The 19,549-nt window shown below is 48.1% G+C and overlaps 1 protein-coding gene across 3 annotated transcripts in view; it reads right to left on the bottom strand.

Annotated features, from left to right (window-relative positions):
* LOC142486382 (FHF complex subunit HOOK-interacting protein 1B-like) overlaps positions 1-19,549 on the bottom strand; it is a 75,034-nt gene that overhangs the window by 13,595 nt on the left and 41,890 nt on the right. The window contains exon 5 of one of the 3 annotated variants that reach the window (XM_075584978.1): positions 16,570-16,694. The exons of the other annotated variants lie outside the window; for them this stretch is intronic. The gene's annotated coding sequence lies outside the window, so the exon portion shown is untranslated. Of the gene's footprint in view, positions 1-16,569; positions 16,695-19,549 lie in introns of those variants that run through there. 3 annotated transcript variants of the gene reach the window in all.

Raw genomic sequence — 19,549 nt, 5'->3', positions numbered from 1 at the left:
GGGCCACGGAATGAGAAGCAGGAAGAGGAAAGAGCCACGGAAAGAGAAGCAGGGAGAGGACAGGGCCACAGATTGTGAGATGCCATTGCCACAGGTGAGGTAGGGAGAGGACAGGGCCACGAATGAGAATCAGGGAGAGGACTGGGCTATGGAATGAGAAGCAGGGAGAGGACAGGGCCACAGGTGAGGCAGGGAGAGGACTGGGCCACAGGTGAGGCAGGGAGAGGACTGGGCCACAGGTGAGAGGCAGGGAGAGGACAGGGCCATGGAATGAGAAGCAGGGAGAGAACAGTGCCACGGAATGAGAAGCCGGGAGAGGACAGGGCCACAGATTGTGAGAGGCCATGGCCACAGGTGAGGTAGGGAGAGGACTGAGCCACGGAATGAGAAGCAGGGAGATGTAGGGCCACAGAATGAGTGTCAGGGAGAGGACAGGGCCACAGATGAGGGCCACAGAGAGGACAGGGACACGGAATGAGACGCAGGGAGAGGAAAGGGCCACATAAGGAGAAGCTGGGAGAGGAAAGGGCCACAGAAAGAGAAGCAGGGAGAGGACAGGGACACAGATTGTGAGAGGCCATGGCCACAGGTGAGGTAGGGAGAGGACTGGGCCACGGAATGAGAAGCAGGGAGATGTAGGGCCACGGAATGAGTGTCAGGGAGAGGACAGTGCCACAGATGAGAGCCACGGAGAGGACAGGGCCACGGAATGAGAAGCAGGGAGAGGCAGGGTCACAGAATGAGAAACAGGGAGAGGACAGGGCCACGGAATGAGCAGCAGGGAGAGGCTGGGCCACGGAATGAGCGGCAGGGAGAGTCAGGGCCACGGAATGAGCGGCAGGGAGAGGCAGGGCCACCGAATGAGCGGCAGGGAGAGGACACAGAAGAAATGAATACTGCAGCTGCCGGTAACATATCAGCGCCTCCATCTCCTGTTTAGTAGCAGTCCTCATTCAGCAAATAACAATATACCACGTGTGAGCACAGTGTCACGTCTCAGCCGGGTCTGCAACCTGCCATTCCCCATTATCTCTTAACAGACAGTGCTTCCGCTGCAGCCAGGGATTCTGGGTAATGACACGCAAATGAGCACTTCGTGTGTCACCTTATGGGTCTCATCAATGCGAGGTTGGGTATACCGGCTTTACAGGGAAGCTGGGACAGGCTTCGACCACACATTAAATAAGTTATCTTGGGTAAAAAAAGTGACAAAACCCTCCACCGAACAGCGAATATAACCCCCCCCCCCCCCCCCCCCGTGTGAGCACACGCAGGCCTCAGACGGATCGGCAAACCTGCCCTTCCCCATTATCTCTTGGCATACAGTGCTTCCACTGCAGCCAGGGATTCTGGGTAATGACATGCAAATGAGCACTTCGTGTGTCACTGTAACAGGGGAGTAATCCCTGTTCAAGTAATGTGCCTTTAATCTAGCAGTGTGGTGGTTAACTGCTGGTAGTCAATTAATAAACACCACCTGCCTGATTTAGATTGCTTACAAAAGCCTGTCTGTTGAGACAGGAAGTGTCTCCTTAGCTCATACCTGAGCTGAACTTGGGAGAGAGAGCAGAGATTGTCTTTGACTCTCACAACAGTCTTGAGCTCTGCCAGAAGAAACAGCAGAGCTGCTTACAAGACATAGGGAAAACTTCTAAACCTGAATGCTGACACACCCTGAGGGAAGGGAGCTGAACCAGGAACAGAGAAGATTTACCCTCCAAGGAACAGATAAGACTTTCATTCTTAAGAGACTTCGTATATCTGCTTATTTCATGCTATGTGTTTGGGGCTGGGAGACATGCTTAACTAAGGGAGTTGTGGATTGCATGGTATTTCACTAGAACCACTCCCAAGTGAATAGAAGCTTTGTTTCCCCCTTGTTTGGATAGTTTCCTGATATTAAGGAAAAGGCACAAAAAAGCCTTGTTATAATTTCACCTTACAAAAGTCTCCAATTGTGTACCTTTGTGAGCGTTCGTCTACATATGGTGTCCGAAGTGGGACGAGAGGTGTCTTTGAAGTTAAAAAGGACAGGAGATTTTTTATGTGAAATTTTTTTTTATGCTTTTTGCCTACAAACAGTCTGAGCAACTTAGAAAAAAAAATAAAAAACCCTCATGCAGCAGAGACCAGAGTTAAAGTGATACACACCACTGAAACTTACACTGCACTGAAACTTACAAAACCACCAATGGACTCTTTCCCCCAATCCCAAGAGGAGAGAGACTGCTGAAGCAGCTAAACCTTATTTGCCTATCACAAAGTGTAATATTGTCATTGAAATAGGGGTTTTGCCTTCCAGCCATAGTCAGGGTTCAAGAAGTGTCAGCCCTTAAAAAGGGATAGGTGTTTGTTGTTTACAAAAGTTTCGCTGAAGCAGTGAATACAGATGGTGACCCACGAGTGGTACTGATTTTGCAAATAAAGGTTGCCACACCACATAGGGCTACCAGCTGTGAATGGAGTATATGCAGAAAAGTGTGAAAATTGATACAAGACTGTGCTGAAGCAGGGGAATTTTTAGCAAACAAATGCTGAGTGTAAAATTGCCCTATAGGGGAAAAAGGGATTGCTGAACTGTGTAAAAGGTATTTCAAAGCCAATTGCTGAGTGTTGAGTCACCCTGCCGGGAATGAAAAAAATAGTCCACTGCAAAGAATGCTTTTTTTTCTGCAAGTAAAAAAGTCTGCCTATATATATCTTGGGAGCAAAACAGACACCCAAAGGGTGAAGTGTGAATGCCATAATACCCAAAGATGAGACTGAAAATTACTGAACTCAGAAAGAAACCCAAATTCTGTTGCTGAAGCGGAGGGATTGCACCTAGCAAGTAAATGGTGTAAAGCAAACAGAAGTTTTTTCCTAGCAACTACACATTCAGCATACCTAATGAGAGATTAAACCTAGCAAGTAAATGGTGTAAAGCAAATAGACTTTTTTACCTAGCAACTGCACATCTTGTATATCTGATGAGAGAAAATGCATGCACAGTACTGCTGATATTGTAAAACTTATCCAAGAAAGAAAAATTCTACAGAGATGCCTGTGAGAACTACGACCTCTGCACGCAAAATATGCCCACCTGTAGGAGTACCACAATTGGGGTTTCTAGCAAATACAGTGGCAACAGCTGCAATAGCGCCTCCTGAGGTCAGGAAGAAAATTACACCTGATAGCCTAAAAATGGAGGACAAGATGCAGCCTAATGATGCAGATGTAATGAACCCTATCCCACGGAAGAGTGGCCCTTCCAGTCCAATAAAGAGGAAGACATCTCTTACGGGAAACCCGAACCGAGTCACACCCACAAAACACCCCAAGAATGGTGGGGGTGCCTGAACTCGGCACGAACAGAAAAGACCGCTCCCTTTGATGACGAATATGATCAGCAGGAGACAGAGCGGGAGCAGCAGATCACAGAATATTTCCGTCAGCTATTACAGTTGCAAGAAAAGCAGGGTGGATCAAGTGACGCTGCTAAAATTTCAAATAAAGGAGACCCCAGTATCCCTGAGGGGACGGTGTCATCTAAAACAAGAAGGCAGAAAAAGAAAAGCGGTTCTTCACTTACCGTGGAAGGAACAGACACGTCCACAGATCCTGTGGAGGAAAAGGGGGACCGAGTTGCCCTGCGGCCTAGAGAAAATGGAGAATTCGTCCCGCGGGTAACCGAATATCCAGAGGGCCCAAGGCAGAAGTCGTGTACCCCAAAGAAGTGTCTGTCCGGTGCCAACAGTGAGGAACCCTCAACCAGTCATCCCAGGGAAGCGGAGCCGGAACCAGTGAGTGACGATCCCTTGACCAGCCCGGAAGTACTGAAACTTGCCAGGCATGACTGTGATCTACTTCGAGAACAATTGAAACTTGAGAGAGCAGATAATGCTGAGTTACAGATGACGGTGCTCGCAATGTACTCTGAATCTGACGATCTCAAGACTGAGCTAGATACTGCAAATGCTACTATTTCCGCCATGGATGAAAAGCAGAGCCAATCTGCTAAAATGGTGGCTACGCTAAAGCGGAAGTATGAGGAGGCACTGAAGCAGATGACAGTCTTCCAGCAAGAGGTTCACACTCTTCGCATAGAGCTGAATGCCTCACAACAGGAGGTCAACAGTGTCCGGATAGAGGTGGACGTATCTCAGAAAGAGGTTCAGACACTCCGCAGAGCACTTGATGCCTCACATCATGAGACCAACAGCTGCCGCACAGACCTGGAAGTTTCCAGAAAGGAACTACACAGTCTCACTGAGGAGCTGGACATTGCTAAAGAAACTATTGGTAATCTTGATACAGATCTCAAAGTCTCTCAGAAGGAGCTTCAGACCCTCAACCTAGAGAAGGATGTCTCACGCCAGGAGACTGTCAGTCTCAAAGCAGATGTGCGTAAATGGAAGGAGGACTGCAAAGAGGCCCTGAATAGTACAGAGACTGAAAAAGGAGAACATTTAAGATTACAAAGAAAAAACGTAAAACTCAAAGAAATTTTTTTTAATTTGACAAACGATTCAAGGAAAAAAATGAAAAGCTGCACGAGCTTAAAGAAATAAATAGACTTTTGGAAGGTGAGAAGTTTGAAGCAGAGCACCGACTGCAGAACCAACTGCAAGGTCTGCGTAAGCACCTCGAGAAGGCAGAGGAGAAGCAGCGAACTCTGCAGGATGACAATCTGCAGGCTGTTAAAGAAATTCAAGTGTTGCAGGAATGTCTGATGACCCAGTATGTCCCCGCAAAGCAGCATGAGAAACTGAAGGCTACACTGAGCATCACCAAAGCAACGCTAAAGGCCAAGCTTAGAACCCAGGTGACGCGGCACAAAAGGGAGCACAAGAAGGTCCAGAAACTGAAACAAGTAACTGTGGCCCAAGCAAAGAAGTTCATAGTGCTTCACAATGCAATAAAAATGTGGAAGCAAGCTCAGAGAAAGCAAAGCATGCAGATAAATTCCCTAAGAGACTTGCAAGACGCACTCAAAAAACAGGGATCTCTCGCGGATGAGATTACAGTCCTACAAGGACAAGTATTGACCCTGACTAAGCGTCAGTATCCCACAGCCTCAAAAACCCATGAAGACAAGGGTACAGTGAGAGCTGGGAATACCGCTCATCTGAAAGACAAGGTTGCAAAATTTGAACCACCTAAACAAGCACTAGCAAAACCTTCAGCCACCCAGCAGGCAACAAAAGAAGGTACACGTGCTGAATTAAAACCAGAAGAATCCTTAGCTGATGAAGCTGAAAAGATGGGATATTCTCTGGAAGTGGGTGTGGAATTGCAACTTAATCTCAAAGAGCTGAACTAGCAACCCCATTGAGTGGGAAAAGGGCAGAGAGACAGCTTCAAGAGCGGAAAACTCAAAGGGCTGTTTTTAAACGCTCTGCAACTGCTGCCATACAATATGCCTACAATAAGATGAGCACCCGACGCGAGGGAAATCTCATGACCGCGCACGTAGAAAAAAGACTATACTCAAACCAGTACTACAAAAAAATTTAAGAAGGTACTAGCCCCATATATGCTGGATATGTTTAATTCGTTCCTAGGGGGAGCAGATATTACGACAACAATGTCCAAAGCAAATCTAGCAATTATACATAAGGAAGGGAGAGACCCATTACAATGCGGTAACTATCGCCCCATAGCCCTCCTTAATTCGGATCTAAAACTCTTTAGCAAAATCTTGGCAAACCGACTCACCCCAATATTGCCCAGCCTAATTCATATAGATCAAGTCGGGTTTGTCTCGGGGAGACAGGCCTCTGATAATACCAGAAAAATTATCAACCTTATTGACCATGTGCACCTTTTAAATACGAAGGCTATCCTGTTGAATCTAGACGCAGAAAAAGCATTTGACAGGATACGGTGGGATTTCTTGGATCAAACTTTGATTAAATTCGGATTTAGGGGCCAATACTTAGAGGGGATCAGAGCCCTATACAAAACTCCCACAGCAGTCGTGAAACTCCCAGGAGGAGACTCAAGCCCCATAAAAATTACTAATGGTACCCGACAAGGATGCCCCTTATCTCCGCTTTTATTCGCCCTCTCCATAGAACCCCTGGCAGTGACAATTAGGGACGAAAAGAATATCAAAGGTATAGATATTGGAGAGACAAACTACAAAATATCCCTATTTGCCGACGACATTATCCTAACCCTGTCCAACCCACTAACGTCCCTACCAAATTTACAATACCAATTAGACCAATTTAGTAAAATTTCGGGATATAAAATTAACACGGACAAGTCGGAGGCTCTGAATCTTTCATTAACAGCATCAGAAGTTAAGTTGTTACAGGCAAACTTTAATTATAAATGGAGCTCAATAAAAATAAAGTATCTGGGAATACAGATAACGAGCTCTTTTAAGACCCTATACCAACACAATTATCCCCCTCTCTTTGAAAAGATTAGAAAAGATCTTCAGAGCTGGAACGAATATCAGATCTCTTGGCTAGGAAGAATAGCCACAGTTAAAATGAATATCCTGCCAAGACTCCTATATTATTTCCAGACGCTACCAATAGACATTCCATTAGCAGAACTTAAAAATATCCAGAATAGAATTTTTCAATTCATCTGGAAAAATAAAAGACCAAGGGTTGCTAGAGCAATTTTGCTAGCCCCAAAAGACTGCGGAGGTCTGGGAGTCCCGGATATCACTAAATACTATCCGGCGGCCCAACTAAAACAAGTAATAATGTGGAACAATGATCCAACTACAAGTTGTTGGCTGGGGATTGAGTCTACCTATGCAGGATCCCTTTCTCTCCCGGCAACCCTTTGGCCCGGGGGAGGGAGGGAGAGCCTAGCAGATAAATTAAAACTGGGAGCAATGAGGTGTACATGGAGAATATGGTCAAGAAATAAGGAGAAATATCACTTGGCATCGTACCCCACTCTAATGACCCCCATATTTAGCAATCCCGAGTTTATCCCAGGCTGCCTCCCAAAGGGACTCAGTAAATATAAAGAGCTGCGGTTGATAATGGCGGATGACTATGTATCCAAAAATAAGATTCTTGCACTCCCAGAGTTGGAGAAAAAGCATAAAATTACAAATTTACCGGTGTTTGGTTATTTGCAAATTCGACATTACCTACAAACAGTTTAAAAAAATACAGCGTTTGCTGCTATGACAAAATTTGAGAGATTATGCAGAAGAGGCTATTATTGCAAAGGTCTGATTTCTGAGGTATATCTGGGTCTGGCGTCGGTTGCGGCACAAACTAATCATAGCTACATGCTAAAATGGGCAGAGGACTTAAACCTAGAAATAGATAGAGAGGACTATGAGGATATCTGGGAAGCGGCCTCTAAAACATCAATCTGCACAACTATAAAAGAAAATATATACAAAATTATGTTCCATTGGTACCTAACCCCAAATAGATTGAGCCAGATTCTCCCCGGGTCCTCAGATTTGTGTTGGAGAGGATGCGGGCAAAAAGGAGATATGGCTCATATCTGGTGGAATTGCCCAAAAATTCAGGGGTTCTGGATCATGATGCAAACAATGATACGAGAGCTCCTGGGACTAGAGATAGAGGTGGACCCACTGATCATGGTGCTGGCTAAACCAATAGAGGACCTACAACCCCAAGAGAATAAAATAATAAGCCATGTCCTCACTGCAGCTCGATGCTCGGTAGCCGCGGCATGGAAAAAGATAAACCCCCCATCCAAGCAGACAGTATTGAGACGTATCAAGGAAATAAGGCTAATGGAACTCCTCTCGGCACAGCTGAGTCAAAAGGTGGATAAGTTCCATAAGGTTTGGTCAGTTTGGCCAGACAATTAAAAATAAAATATAGGGACCATACAAGATCGGAGTTAATAGGACACCCCCCTCCCCCTCCTCTCATTCCCCCTCCTCTACCCACTCCCCCTACGTCTTCTCTCTTGCTTTTTTCTCCTCTATCCTTGATTTTCTCAGAGAGAAATGCCCGGAAGCGGCTGCTTCCTAAATAGGTTGCTAAAATTTAAAAATAAATAAATATATATACAATGTTCTGTAGAATTCAACGGTTGTAAAGTAGATTATAAGATAAAGAAGACAACAAGAGTATTATTTGGGTTGTAATACAATGTTTAATATTTATTCTTTCTATACATTGTGAAATTGTAACAGATGTATGTTGAAACCTACTATTTGATGGTATTCTCTCAAAAAAAACCAATAAAAAATTTGAAACAAAAAGAGGCAAACCAAGCGGCACTTAAAAAAAATAAAAAAATAATAAATACAATAATAAATATATATAGTTTTGTTTTAATATAAAAAAAAAAAAAAAGAAAAAAAAAAAAGGCTATACTTGGAGAAACTCCTCCTCGAGCGACTGAGGGGTGCTGATCTCAAGCACCTTCAGGAGGAGACACGAATAAACTGGAGAAAGGGCTCCAATCCCAGCAGGACTGAGGGTTCTCTTCTTCCATCCACTCTCATTCAAGTCACAGAGATATCTAGAATGAGAGTGGAAGGATGGGCTTTGGCCGTGGCAAGCCCAAGCTTCCCACAAACAGGGGAGGTATGTAACAGGGGAGTTACAAGTAATGTGCAAGTAATGTGCCTTTAATCTAGCAGTGTGGTGGTTAACTGCTGGTAGTCAATTAATAAACACCACCTGCCTGATTTAGATTGCTTACAAAAGCCTGTCTGTTGAGACACGAAGTGTCTCTTTAGCTCATACCTGAGCTGAACTTGGGAGAGAGAGCAGAGATTGTCTTTGACTCTCACAACAGTCTTGAGCTCTGCCAGAAGAAACAGCAGAGCTGCTTACAAGACACAGGGAAAACTTCTAAACCTGAATGCTGACACACCCTGAGGGAAGGGAGCTGAACCAGGAACAGAGGAGATTTTCCCTCCAAGGAACAGATAAGACTTTCATTCTTAAGAGACTTCGTATATCTGCTTATTTCATGCTATGTGTTTGGGGCTGGGTGACATGCTTAACTAAGGGAGTTGTGGATTGCATGGTATTTCACTAGAACCACTCCCAAGTGAATAGAAGCTGTGTTTCCCCCTTGTTTGGATAGTTTCCTGATATTAAGGAAAAGGCACAATAAAGCCTTGTTATAATTTCACCTTACAAAAGTCTCCAATTGTGTACCTCTGTGAGCGTCTGTCTACAGTCACCTTTTGCTTCATGTCCATTTTAACACGGGCCCCTATAAGCGCACGCATCCCGTATCACACAGCTTTCCGGCTCTGCCTGGGTTACAGAAGTGTAGAGCCAGTAACCTACTCACAGACAGCCATTTCCACCATTTGAGTCTCCTCAGTGTGAGGCCGGTTATGTGAGTGTGCTCACGAGTGGGGTTATTATATGCTGTGTGCAGCACGGAGGAGGGTTTTACCCCATAACGTGTGTGCTATCCATGCCCAGACTTTCAGAGCACAGGACAAGCTCAGTGTGTGGGGTTTATCCTTCCGCACTGTTACAGCGGCCGGATAATGAAACCTGCGCCCCCGGAAGTGCACCCCGCCTGTGTGGGACCGTCCGCTGCTCACCGCGCAGGGCCTGCCAGCATTGTGTCCATTACCCTCGTTCACTTGCAGGTTTTGCTTCTGTTTTCCGTTATAAAGCCGCGTTCACGGCCTGCGGGAGATAAAGGAAGGACGAGGGTGCCTAAGGCTGCGGTCCCAGTCATCACTGTGACACGCGCGCCCAGCGGGGGGAGGGGGCGGCGCGTGCACAGCGCTAACCGCGATCTGCGGTCTTTAGGGAGAAAGGGAGATTGCGACGGGAGGGGGCGTGGTTGGGTTTTTTTGGGGGGGCCTTGCCATGATGTCACGCGGCTGGTTCGCCTTCATTGGGTGAACCACGGGCGGGGGAGTGGCCACGCCTCCGTCGCAAGTTCTAAATTCAATGTCATTGAGTTTAAAAAATACTGCGAGTACGGCGCGGCTGCACCTTCAGCGGGAAGGCCCAGCCCCAGTGAGGGGCGGAGCTTACACGCATGGCGCGGCCACAACTTCAGCGGGAAGGGGAGTACTGGGCCCAGCCCCAGTGAGGGGCGGTGCCTATTGTAACAGTTACTGGGACCGCAGCCTAAAGCCCGCGCAGAAATGCCTGGACACACTGCAGCGCCAGTGCAGAAACGCCTGGACACTGCAGCGCCAGCGCAAAATGCCTGGACACTGCAGCACCAGCGCAGAAATGCCTGGACACTGCAGCACCAGCGCAGAAACGCATGTACACACTGCAGCGCCAGCGCAGAAACGCCTAGACACACTGCAGCGCCAGCACAGAAACGCCTGGACACTGCAGCGCCCGCGCAGAAACGCCTGGACACAATGCAGCGCCAGCGCAGAAACGCCTGGACACACTGCAGCGCCAGCGCAGAAACGCCTGGACACACTGCAGCGCCAGCACAGAAACGCCTGGACACTGCAGCACCAGCGCAGAAACGCCTGTACACTGCAGCGCCAGCGCAGAAACGCCTGGACACACTGCAGCGCCAGCGCAGAAACACCTGGATAAACCGCAAAATAAATTAGTATGCAAGCAATGTGCATCATACGCAGGGAGGTGCTGCTTGTCCTCCGATAGCAGAGGAGTGAGCTCTGAACTCTAACCCTACGCGTTTCGTGCGCCTGTGCGTCACTTCTTATCCCCTGCAGAAGTGACGCGCAGGCGCACGAAACGCGTAGGGTCAGAGTTAAGAGCTATCCAGAAGGAGCTCATGTGAATAGCGTGGCAGGCGGGCATCGGTATCGACACACAGGAAGAGGCTTTTCTCCCCGAGGTCCGCCTTCAGCGTCAGAGGATTCGTTCCAGATGCGCGGGGCTGCACTGGAGTGCAGTCACAGACACTCCTCTGCTATCGGAGGACGAGCAGCGCCGCACTGCGTATGACGCACATTCCCTGCATACTTACTTTATTTTGTACGCAGGTTTCTGGTTTTACCCGACCGGAACCAGCTTCATCACTGATTTCCATATTTTAGCAATTTTTATTGTTTTTATGTCATTGAATTAAATGTGTGTTGTGTGTGTTGTGTGTGTGTCTGTGTTGTGTGAGTGTCTGTGTTTTGTGAGTGTTGTGTTGTGAGTGTATGGCCTGTTTGTTATTGTCAGTATACAGTATACACTACGATTTGTCTTTGCGCTTGACCCCACATATTCCGGGACGTACGGCTGCGGGTCCATCAAATCCGCAAGCCTCGGAAGTACAGGAACAACGGATTCTCTGGGACTCTTGCACATATCGGGCTCTGTAAGCTCATATGTATGGACTCATACGGCCCCGGTTCTGATCGTTTCCACATCTCTATTCCTGCCTCGTTCCTGTCTGTGTACTCATCTTGTTGCTGCTTGCCTCCCTGGGTACCGACCCGGCTAGACTTTGGACCATTCCCTGGATTACCGACCCTGGCTTGCCTCCCTGGGTACCGACCCGGCTAGACTTTGGACCATTCCCTGGATTACCGACCCTGGCTTGCCTCCCTGGGTACCGACCCGGCTAGACTTTGGACCATTCCCTGGATTACCGACCCCGACTTGCCTCCCTGGGTGCCGACCCGGCTAGACTTTGGACCATTCTCTGGATTACCGACCCCGGCTTGCCTCTGACCTATCCGCTCTTCTCCATCCCTGACCACGGCAAACGGACTATCTACTTCTCTGCTGGCTCCAACCCCAGACCTCGGCACTTCGGACGCTGGCTATCCTCCTGGCACCGACCTACGGTCTCGGCAAGTATCAAGGCTAACCCCCTCTCTCCAACCCAGACCCGGCAATCTTGACTATCCCCCCTCCAGGCGCGCCTCCGCTGAGGGGGGTGCGCAGTTCTATACTTCCCCACGTCAGTACCGGGGTCTCGCCTTGTTCGTGGTGAGCGCAAGCGTTACACCCAGCAGATAAATTGGAAATGCTGGTGATTTGTAACCGCGCAGACAAAGTATAGCCCCCTGCTAGGGTCGTTTTACCAGGGTTAATTGCCACAGAGATCTGTGACACAAAGGGGTATATTCGCTATGAAATCACACAAGCTGAGATTAGTGCAACCTGTTGTCAGTGTTATATATCAGCATGCATTGGGCTGCCGTGTCCTGCCTGAGGATCCATCTGCTGGAGGATATACTGAATTGGTCAGTTAGGCTATATACCTCTACATCTAAAGACATGCTGCTGAGTACCACCTATCTCTTAACAGGGCCTTCCCAACCTCTGTCCCCGCCACCCTCCCATATCGGTGGCCCTTTAGGGCCAGAGTTGGCCACGCCTGGTCTGGAAGTTTCCGGTGGAATGTACTTTATATTCGGACCTCTGTTTGTGGCGTACAGAACTTTATCACATGTTACCGCACTGAGCTGGAGTTTAAACATGGGGAAGGTCCGTTAGATTTAAGTATTTGTGACGGTGAGGGGGTAATCAGGCTTTATAATAAAGGTTAAGCCCACTTGGTTGCCCCTGAACAGTGTTTTGGGGGTCCTAGAGTGTCAGCTCTTGGACCCGTGTATTGTGCATGCATTACTGCACCATGTAATAAAATACGCGACAATTGCATTTTTTTTATGTTTAACCCTTTCCAGGCGTGCAAGCCAGTGGAGACGGCCAGGCTGTGAGAGTCAGGGCGGGTTTGCGGAGAAACTCCTTTCAGACTGCGTCTATTTAGCGGGGTTCCAAAGTTAAAGAAGACCCCAAAACCGTACCAAGGGATCAGGTTAGAATCCCGGCTACATTGAAGCGCAGTGCTCCGGTCAAATCCCTACCATGAAAGCGATGTTGCGGCTCAGCGCTAGTCTGCCTGCTTCAGCACAGACCAGAGGGTAAAACGGGGCACCGAGGGGGTAAGGTACCCCTAGACCTGTCTCCCGGGGTCCCCCAGTGTAATGAGGGGATGCCCAGTGTTTGCCCAGACCCCCTAAACCTAGTATATAAAGGTTTGGAGATTACTCCAGCCAGGGATAAGGCTGTGAGAGTTTTAAAAGTAAAGTTAAAATGTTTAAAAGTCTAGTTTGCTCTGTGCAAAGAGATACAGGCGTGTGCAAAGGATACAGGCGTGTGCAAAGGGATACAGGCGTGTGCAAAGGATACAGGCGTGTGTAAAGGGATACAGGCGTGTGCAAAGGGATACAGGCGTGTGCAAAGGATACAGGCGTGTGCAAAGGGATACAGGCGTGTGCAAAGGATACAGGTGTGTGCAAAGGATACAGGCGTGTGCAAAAGGATACAGGCGTGTGCAAAGGGATACAGGCGTGTGCAAAGGATACAGGCATGTGCAAAGGATACAGGCGTGTGCAAAGGGATACAGGCGTGTGCAAAGGGATACAGGCGTGTGCAAAGGGATACAGGCGTGTGCAAAGGATACAGGCGTGTGCAAAGGATACAGGCGTGTGCAAAGGGATACAGGCGTGTGCAAAGGATACAGGCGTGTGCAAAGGGATACAGGCGTGTGCAAAGGGATACAGGCGTGTGCAAAGGATACAGGCGTGTGCAAAGGATACAGGCGTGTGCAAAGGGATACAGGTGTGTGCAAAGGATACAGGCGTGTGCAAAGGATACAGGCGTGTGCAAAGGGATACAGGCGTGTGCAAAGGATACAGGCGTGTGCAAAGGGATACAGGCGTGTGCAAAGGATACAGGCGTGTGCAAAGGGATACAGGCGTGTGCAAAGGGATACAGGTGTGTGCAAAGGGATACAGGCGTGTGCAAAGGGATACAGGCGTGTGCAAAGGGATACAGGCGTGTGCAAAGGGATACAGGCGTGTGCAAAGGATACCTGCGAGTGTAAGGGGATACAGGCATGTGTAAAGGGATACAGGCGTGTGCAAAGGATACAGGCGTGTGCCAAAGTGTGTAACCTTCACGGAGGGGTCGGACTGACCCAAAGAAGCCTTACGGAGACAGCAAGGGGACAGCTACAGGACTTTAAGCAGAAAGGTTCTAAGTCCGACTTTCAGCACCATTTGGAATGGAAAGCGCGGGAGCGGCTGGAGGCTCAGAGCGATTTGAGCTCCAGAACTTTTTGGGCTAAGACCCGGTCAACCAACGGACTAAAGACTTTATTTCAATCAGGAACGGCAGTGTTTCAACCCCAGACCCCCAGTAAGAGTATTTTATTCTGACTATTGTAATTCAATGTGTGTTTTCCGGTTTGTACGGAATAAATCACACTTTATTTTCCTTATTTGCTTTGCTCAGTGACATGATCCCGGTATAAATGTGTAAGTACCTGGTCCCCCGTGACAGTATTCAAGATCAAGTAACATGGACACTGTATGTCTTTCACACGGGCACTGTATGTCTTTCACATGGACAATGTATGTCTTTCACATGGACAATGTATGTCTTTCACATGGACAATGTATGTCTTTTACATGGACAATGTATGTCTTTCACACGGACACTGTATGTCTATCACATGGACACTGTATGTCTATCACATGGACACTGTATGTCTTTCACATGGGCACTGTATGTCTTTCACATGGACAATGTATGTCTTTTACATGGACAATGTATGTCTTTCACACGGACACTGTATGTCTTTTACACGGACACTGTATGTCTATCACATGGACACTGTGTGTCTTTCACATGGACAATGTATGTCTTTCCCATGGACACTGTATGTCTTTCACATGGGCACTGTATGTCTTTCACATGGACAATGTATGTCTTTTACATGGACAATGTATGTCTTTCACACGGACACTGTATGTCTTTTACACGGACACTGTATGTCTATCACATGGACACTGTATGTCTTTCACATGGATACTGTATGTCTTTCACACGGACAGTGAATGTCTTTTACATGGACACTGTATGTCTTTCACATGGGCACTGTATGTCTTTTACATGGACAATGCATGTCTTTCACATGGGCACTGTATGTCTTTCACATGGGCACTGTATGTCTTTCACATAGACAATGTATGTCTTTCACACGGACACTGTATGTCTTTCACACGGACAATGTATGTCTTTCACACGGGCACTGTATGTCTTTCACATGGGCACTGTATGTCTTTTACATGGACAATGTATGTCTTTCACATGGGCCCTGTATGTCTTTCACATGGACAATGTATGTCTTTCACACGGACACTGTATATCTTTCACACGGGCACTGTATGTCTTTCACATGGGCACTGTATGTCTTTCACATGGACAATGTATGTCTTTCACATGGACAATGTATGTATTTCACATGGGCACTGTGTGTCTTTTACAGGGACACTATGTCTTTCACACGGACACTGTATGTCTTTCACATGGGCACTGTGTGTCTTTCACATGGACACTGTGTGTCTTTCACATGGACAGTGTATGTCTTTCACATGGACAGTGTATGTCTTTCACATGGACACTGTATGTCTTTCACATGGACAGTGTACGTCTTTCACATGGACACTGTATGTCTTTCACATGGACAGTGAATGTCTTTCACATGGACACTGTCTTTCACATGGACACTGTCTTTCACATGGACACTGTATGTCTTTCACATGGACACTGTGTGTCTTTCCCATGGACACTGTATGTCTTTCCCATGGACACTGCGTGTATTTCACATGGACACTGTGTGTCTTTCACATGGACACTGTGTGTCTTTCACATGGACACTGTGTGTCTTTCACATGGACACTGTGTGTCTATCACATGGACACTGTAAGTCTTTCACATGGGCAGTGTATGTCTTTCACATGGACAGTGTATGTCTTTCACATGGACACTGTATGTCTTTCACATGGACACTGTATGTCTTTCACATGGACACTGTATGTCTTTCACACGGACACTGTATGTCTTTCACACGGACACTGTATGTCTTTCACACGGACACTGTATGTCTTTCACATGGACACTGTATGTCTTTCACATGGACAGTGTATGTCTTCACATGGATAATCTATGTCTTTCACATGGGTACTGTATGTCTTTCACATGGATTCTGTATCCTTCACATGGACAGTGTATGTCTTTCACATGGATACTGTATCCTTCACATGGGCACTGTATGTCTTTCACACGGGCACTGTATGTCTTTCATATGGACACTGAATGTCTTTCACATGGACAGTGTATGTCTTTTTCATGGACACTGTATGTCTTTCACATGGACACTGTATGTCTATCACACGGACACTGTATGTCTTTCACATGGACACTGTATGTCTATCACACGGACACTGTATGTCTTTCACATGGACAGTGTATGTCTTTTACATGCACACTGTATGTCTTTCACATGGACATTGGAACATCACCATGACAATCAATCAGGAGCGTACTCCACTGGACATCGGTGTCCCATCGAGCATCCACACTACTGGCTTTTGTGAACCCTGATAACTGTCTGCGGTTTTCAAGATGGGCAAGGGATGGGATACTGGGACCTGACTAATGGCGACCACGTGGCGAGGTGGTGCGTGGTGCCGCAGGGCCCACTCATGGACACTCCAGCGGGATGGGAGAGATATGGTATCTAATTTGGTCTGACTGTTTTTTGACCTTAGATTGGGCACCCAAGGTCTGAGATCTCAGCAGCACCTCCAAATGTAGCACTGTTTCCCCCACCCTATGGGAGATGTGGCGGCTACTACGTGTGTGTGGTGCGTTACCTGTGGCTCACAGGAGGCCTGAACCTCTGCTGCTGGGAGCCTGTGGTGTGCCTGATCCATCTGTTGACAGCGCCTCCACCCGTGCGGGATCCTACCATGTTGTATAACCCCGTCACTGGACCCAATACAAGAATACACACAATGGTATAGATAACAGTTTACTACATGCAGATAATAATAGGAATAACAAGGTAACACCCACACCAACTAGGCCATAATCCCACAGTGCCCTTCAACACAATGTCCACACACTGATGGCATATCCCCCCAAAATTCTGAGGTGCCCCTGGGCACCCAACCACCCTGGTGTCCACAAGAGTCATCCCACACATGCCTCCAAATGTAACCCCATTTCCCCTGTGCCTAAGGGAAACCGCAGGCGATTACGCTTGCTGCTGTTTCCTTTGAGGCCAAAGCCTCTGCTTCTGGGGAGCCTGAGATGCTATATCTCGCGGTGCAGCACCTCCACCAATGAGGATCCCAGCATGAGCGAGATGACTCCTCATAGGAACCAGTAACTACTATACAACCTGGTATAATATAACTGCTTTACTGTATTACAGTATAACAGAGAACAATATAGCACATCAATACAATACAAGGCAATGCACTAACATCAGTGGTGGTCCCCCAAAGTACTGAGGGTGCCGTGAGCACCAAGAACCCCGGTGTCTGCAGAACAATCCCACCCAAGTGTGAGGCAGCGCTACCCCCTGTGAAGTGTAAATGCACGGTGGTACCTTCCTGGTCAACGGTCCTGACCAGGGAACACATGTGGAGCAGAGTTGGATCAGGTCCCACGTAGTGGGGGCCTCCAACATAAATCCCCTCACACCTTATGCTCCAGGCTACCTACCTCACACTTGAGTGGGATTGTTCTGGGATCCTCATTGGTGGAGGCGCTGCACCACGAGATATAGCCCCTCAGGCCCCCAGAAGCAGAGGCTTTGGCCTCAAAGGTAACAGCAGCACGCGTAATTGACTGCGGTTTCCCTTAGGCGTAGGGGAAAGGGGGTAACATTTGGAGGCGCTGCTGAGATTCAAACCTGGGGTGCCCTGAACCAAATGAAACCAAAGTATTACCATGTTTGTACCATCAAGACAGGAGGTCCACCAGTGGGCCGTGGAGTTCCAAGTACCTCCCCGACACGTGGTGGCCGTCGGTCATGTCTCGGCCAATATTCATTCATACGTGTGCCTAGCCCCAGGGGGGCTGCCACGGTTAGCCACAGCTCAGCCCCTGGGCCGAACGTGGGACCCCACCTCTACCTGGAGCATGGTCCTACTTAACGCATGTTGTGATTTAAGCGAGGAGGGTGGATCTCAAGCTACTCCTGCCAGGAAGCCTATCCAGTGGGTATCCTATTATCTACCCCGAGCTGATAGTTAAAATGGAGGACCCTAGCCAAGGGCCGGTCCCTAACCTGGACATAGGAACTGACTTTCCCCCTTCCCCAGGGAGCCCCTACAAAAGTGAGGCTAGCCTAACGTTCCGGCGAAGAAGACGATGTAGCCGCAGCGGCTCTGGCTCTGAGGGAGAACCTGCGTTCACAGAGGCAATGCAGCTACTGACTGACAAACTCGCGCAGCCATCACAAGCCCAGCACTACCGCAAACTAAGGGCTTTCTTGCTTCAACGGGCTGGGAGCGGTATTACATCAAAAATACCATGCGGGCCTCCGGCCAGTAGCCTATGTGAGTTGCAGTCTGATGCCGAGCGAGCAGAACTATCCAGTCCATAAACCTGATTTCCTAGTGCTCAAGTGGGCTGTTGTAGAGAAGCTACATCATTATCTCTACGGGGTCTCCTTCGAGGTACGGACCGACATTGACCATTGACCTACATCCTGACCTCTGCCAAATTGGATGCCATTGGACACAGGTAGTTGGCCGCCCTATACACCTACCAGTTCATCCTAAAATACAAGCCGGGCCCCCTGAATGTCAGAGCTGATGCTCTGTCCCGAAGACCCGGATTGAGCTCAGCACCTGACGATGGAGAATGGGAAGAGATTCCTGGTCCCGGATTCATGTAATGTGCTCCATAATGGCTATAGTGGAGGACAAGGTAGCCTTCTCCAAACTCCACCTGGTGGACTCTTTGGGATGCCAGTCAGAGGCACTCCCTGTGGCATACTGCTGTCCGGAAGCCATGTCCATAACTCAAGACTCCATAATGAGGTGGAGAAAGCTAGTTATGGCTCAGAAACGAGATCCTGTGGCTGGAGCCCTACGTCGGGCCATCCAAGGAAAGAATCCCTCCTTAGTGAAGCATGCTCCCGCAGATACGGTCGCTATCCTCATAAGGGAGTGGGACAAGTTTCTAATCGACAATGGCCTCCTCAATCGAAAAAGACTTGCCTAGGCCCAAGCTAGGCCCTGAGTCATCATCTGAGTGAAGTATTGTAGGGAAGGCCCCAGATAGGAAGGCTTCCCAATTAGTACATAGAGGTGCTGTTGTACCTTTGATTAGACGGCCACGCGGTGCACTGTGGTCTGGGACCAGACCACAGGCCACATCATAGACATTGTGTGAGACCCTCCAGCTGGAGCTCGCACCTCACACAGCGGATCGGGACTCATAAGGAGAGAGGGGATTGTTGGAGGCCCCACGTCGTGGGACCTGACTGATCCCTTTGTTTCATCAAGTTGCACCTGGGTACAAGAGTGGGGGAACCGGGGTACCGGGGAAGGTATAAGTGCACCAGCGGTTCACAGAGGTAGCGCTACCGCACACTTGGTGGGACTGACTTTGGGAAGAATATCTGGGTTATTGGTGCCACCGCATCCTCAGTACTTTGGGGGACTCACCAAGTGTTGGGACATTGGGTGTACACTGTGGGTAGAGGGGTACTATTGTTGCATATATTTAGTATATGTTATTGTGTGTGTACAGTAAAGATCCATTATATACCTGTGTGTGTACAGTAAAGATCCATTATATACCTGTGTGTGTACAGTAAAGATCCA

This window comes from Ascaphus truei, unplaced genomic scaffold (assembly GCF_040206685.1).
Source record: "Ascaphus truei isolate aAscTru1 unplaced genomic scaffold, aAscTru1.hap1 HAP1_SCAFFOLD_831, whole genome shotgun sequence".
Classification (NCBI taxonomy): Eukaryota; Metazoa; Chordata; class Amphibia; order Anura; family Ascaphidae; genus Ascaphus; species Ascaphus truei.
The sequence above is the reverse complement of the archived record's forward strand: the minus strand, read 5'-3'. Positions and strand labels throughout refer to the sequence as shown.